Source organism: Salvelinus sp. IW2-2015, unplaced genomic scaffold (genome assembly GCF_002910315.2).
Source record: "Salvelinus sp. IW2-2015 unplaced genomic scaffold, ASM291031v2 Un_scaffold9252, whole genome shotgun sequence".
Taxonomy (NCBI): Eukaryota; Metazoa; Chordata; class Actinopteri; order Salmoniformes; family Salmonidae; genus Salvelinus; species Salvelinus sp. IW2-2015.
In genome coordinates this window covers 8,670-13,480 of record NW_019950511.1, presented here as the reverse complement: position 1 = coordinate 13,480, position 4,811 = coordinate 8,670, and positions in this window count along the sequence as shown.

Here is a 4,811-nt window from a genome sequence, read left to right as displayed (position 1 = left end):
TATCTGAGATCCAAAGGATTGGAAAGTCTGCCGGCGGTCATCCCTCTTCAAAGGGGAGACACCTGGACCGCAAACTGTTACAGAAGACCTATTCCAACTCTGCCGCCTATCTAAGGTTTCGAAAGCCAAGTCAACCAAACAGATCATGACCATCTGAATCCACCGTCCTTCTCCGATGTGCAATCCGGTTTCCGAGCCGGTACAGGGTGCACCTCAGCACGCTCAAGCTACTAAACGATGTATAACGCATCGATAAAAGACATTACTGTGCAGCTGTCTTCATCGACCTGGCCAAGGCTTTCGACTCTGTCAATCACATATTCTTATAGGCAGAACAGTAGCCTCGGTTTTTCTCTAATATGCCTTGCCTGGTTCACCAACTACTTTGAAGACAGAGTTCAGTGTGTCAAATCGGAGGCCTGTTGTCCGGTCCTCTGGCAGTCTGCTGGGGGTACACAGGGTTCAATTCTCGGGCCGACTCTTTTCTCTGTTACATCAATTGATGTTGCTTGCTGCGGCGATTCCCTGATCCCACTCTATGCAGACGACAGATTCTGTATACTTGGCCCTTCTTGAAACTGTGCTATCTATTCTCCAAACGATGCTTCAATGCCATACAACACTCCTTCCGTGGCTCCAACTGCTCTTAAACGCTAGTAAACACCAAATGCATGCTTTCCAACCGTTCGCTGCCTGCACCCCACGCGCGACTAGCCACCACCCTGGACGGTTCCGTCCTAGAATATGTGGACATCTATAAGTACTGGTGTCTGGCTAGACTGCAACTCTCTTCCAGATCCATATCAAACATCTCCAATCCAAAATCAAATCTAGAGTCGGCTTTCTATTCGCAACAAAGCCTCCTTCATCTCACGCGCCAAACTCACCTAGTAAACTGACTATCCTACCGATCCTCAGACTTCGCGATGTCATCTACAAATAGCCCAATATCTACTCAGCAACTGGATGCAGTTTATCACAGTGCCATTCGTTTTGTTACTAAAGCACTTATACGACCACCACTGCGACTCTGTATGCCCTAGTCGGCTGGCCTCGCTACTGTTGTCGTCAGACCACTGGCTCCAGGTCATCTACAAGGCTATGCTAGGTAAAGTGCCGTTATCTCAGTTCCTGGTCACGATGGCTACACCACCGTAGCACGCGCTCCAGCAGGTGTATTCACTGATCAACTAAACAAACCTCATTTGGAGCCTTTCCTTCCAGTTCTCTGCTGCTGCGACTGGAATGAATTGCAAATCTCTGAAGTTGGAGACTTTTATCTCCCTCAACAACTTTAAAAATCTGCTATCGAGCAGCTAACCGATCGCTGCAGCTTGTACATAGTCATCTGAAAACTACCCCCCAATTTACTACTACTCACCCATACTGCTTTTATTTATTTACTTTTCTGCTTTTGCACACAGTATCTCATTCTTGCACATGATATCTGATGATTTTATCATCCAGTGTTAATCTGCTAACATTGTAATTACTCGATTTATTGCCTACCTATGCTTTTGCACACATTGTATATAGATTCTCTTTTTTTTCCTACCATGTTATTGACTTGTTTATTGTTTACTCCATGTGTAATCTGTGTTGTTGTTGTTCACATCTGCTATGTTTATCTTGGCCAGGTCGCAGTTGCAATGAGAACTTTTCTCTAACTAGCCTACTGGTTTATAGGTGAAATAAAAAAAATAAAAAATACTGTTGTCATAGACAGTATCTACATTAACAGCTTCATACCGTTCTTTACCAGAGACATCCGGAGTATACAGTATTACAGACAGTGAGTTAGTCACATTACTGTATCCAACTGTTGTCACTAGCAGTATCTACATTAACACAGCTTCATACCGTTCCTTTACCAGAGACCTCCGGAGTATACAGTATTACAGACAGTGAGTCAGTCACATTACGATCCTATCTGTTGTCACTTAGACAGTAATCTACATTAAAACAGCTTCATACCGTTCCTTTATCAGAGACCTCCCGGAGTATACAGTATTACAGACAGTGAGTTAGTCACATTACTGATCCTACTGTTGTCATAAGCAGTATCTACTTAAACACAGCTTACATACCGTTCCTTTAGCCAAGAGAACCTACGGAGTTACAGTATTACAGACAGTAGAGTTAGTCACATTACTTGTACCTACTGTTGTCACTAGGCAGTATCTACATTAACACAGCTCATACTAGTTCTTACTAGAGACCCCGGAGTATACGATTTACACACGTGAGTTAGTCAATACTGATCATGTTGCAATAAGTATCTACATTAAACAGCTTCAACCGTCCTTTCCAGAGACTACCGGAGTAACAGATACAGACAGTGCATCAGGCAATATTTATTTCAAAACATAAACAAATAAAAAAGTATATGCTAACAAATGCTAACCAAAGTATAGTGAATTCAATAGCGGACATTAGCTAAATGCTAACCACAGTACTAGTGAATTCCCAATAGCGGACATTAGCTAAATGCTAACCAAGTACTAGTGGAATTCCCATAGCGGACCCTAGCTAAATGCTAACGAGGAGCAAGGTAACGTAAATGATTTGCAAGGACAGACAGAGTCATACATGTTAGAATCACCTTTGGAAAGATTACAGCTGTGGTGTTCTGGGTAAGTCTAAAGAGCTTTGCACACGTGGATTTGTAACAATATATATTCATCTTTAAAAAATTCTTCAAGCTCTGTCAAAATTGGTTGTTGTTCATTGCAAGAAAACCATTTTCAGTCCTTGCCGTAGATTTTTCAAGCAGATTTAAGTCAAAACTGTAACTCGGCCTCTCAGGAAACATTCAACTGTCTTCTTGGTAAGTAACTCCTTGTGTTTTCGGTTATTGTCCAGCTGAAAGGAACATTCATCTCCCATGTCTGGTGGAAAGCAGACTGAACCAGGTTTTTTCATCTGGGATTTTGCCTGTGCTTAGCTCCATTCCATTTCTTTTGTATCCTAAAAAACTCCTTAGTACATAACGATTACAAGCTACCCATAACATGATGCAGCCACAATATGATTGAAAATATAAAGAGTGGCACTTAGTGATGTACTGTATTGTATTTGCCCCAAACATAACACGTTGTATTCAGAACAAAAGTTAATTGCTTAGCCACATTTTTTCAGTATTATTAGTTCCTTGTTGCAAACAGGAAGCATGTTTTGGAATATTTGTATTCTGTAGAGGCATCCTTCCTAACTCAGTTGCCGGAGAGGAAGGAAACCGCCCAGGGATTTCACCATGAGCCCGATGGTGAATTTAAACCAGTTACATAGTTTAATGGCTGTGATAGGAGGAAACTGAGGATGGATCAACAACATTGTAGTTACTCCACAATACTAACCTAAATGACAGAGTGAAAAGAAGGAAGCCTGTATATTTGTAGTGACTGGGTGTATTGATACACCATCCAAAGTGTAATTAATAACTTCACCATGCTCAAAGGGATATTCAATGTCTGCTTATATTTACTCATCTACCAATAGGCGTCCTTCTTTGTGAGGTATTGGAACACCTCCCTGGTCTTTGTGGTTTAATATGTGTTTGAAATTCACTGCTCGACTTACAGATAACTGTATGTGTGGGGTACAGAGATGAGGTAGTCATTCAGAAATCATGTCCAAGCAACTTATTATGTGATTTAAGTACATTTTTATTCCTGAACTTATTTAGRCTCCTTAACAAAGAGGTTGAATACTTATTGACTCAAAACATTTCAGCTTTTCATTTTTTATTAATTTGTACAAAATTCTAAAAACAAAATTTCACTTTGAAATTATGGGTTATTGTGTGTAGGCCAGTGACAAAACAACTAAATTTAATCCGTTATAAATTCAAACTGTAACAAAACAGACTGAAAAAGTCATAAGGTGTGAATACTTTCTGAAGGCACTGKACAAAGGATTTAAATGGAAACGTAAAATCAGATTTTCTGATGTATCAATAACTTAGCCATCTAATCCCTTAGTTTTGGGCCTACATACCAACCATAATTTAGCCATCTAATCCCTTATCTTTGGGCCTACATACCAAAGTTGGTATTATTTGGACTTATGCTTCATGAGAATACGTTTTTAAAAGGTTTTCCAAAATCTATCCTGACGCACATTATGGGTCTTCGAGGCAAATGTGTTCAATATGAGGGTTTAAGTTAGACTGCATATAACACTGCCCCCTATAGGCAGTCAGGAACACTGCCCCCTATAGGCAGTCAGGAACACTGCCCACTATAGGCAGTCAGGAACATTATTAGTTATAACACTGCCCCCTATAGGCAGTCAGGAACATTATTAGTTATAACACTGCACCCTATAGGCAGTCAGGAACATTATTAGTTATAACACTGCCCCCTATAGGCAGTCAGGAACATTATTAGTTATAACACTGCCCCCTATAGGCAGTCAGGAACACTATTAGTTATCAAGGTATTCATGGACTCGAGTTCCTGTGTGCCAAATTATATATTTTTTTAGCAATCTATGCTTGAGTCATTTGGCCATGTCAAGGAAAACATAAAAAATATGAATTCAAACAATAACAATAGGTTTGACAGCTTCGCTGTGAACCCCTAAATATATTTCTGGGGGGGTATTGACGATATTGAATATCTCAAAATACACCGGTATACACCGGTATACAGTATAAACGGTATACTGCCCAAGCCTACTTCCTACTTACTGACAAAAATACCTACTGACAAGAGAAACCCCAGTATCTCTGAGCCTGCTGTCTGATCCTCAGAGAAACAGAGATGTTAAAACCAGAGAGAGAAACCCCAGTATCTCTGAGCCTGCTGTCT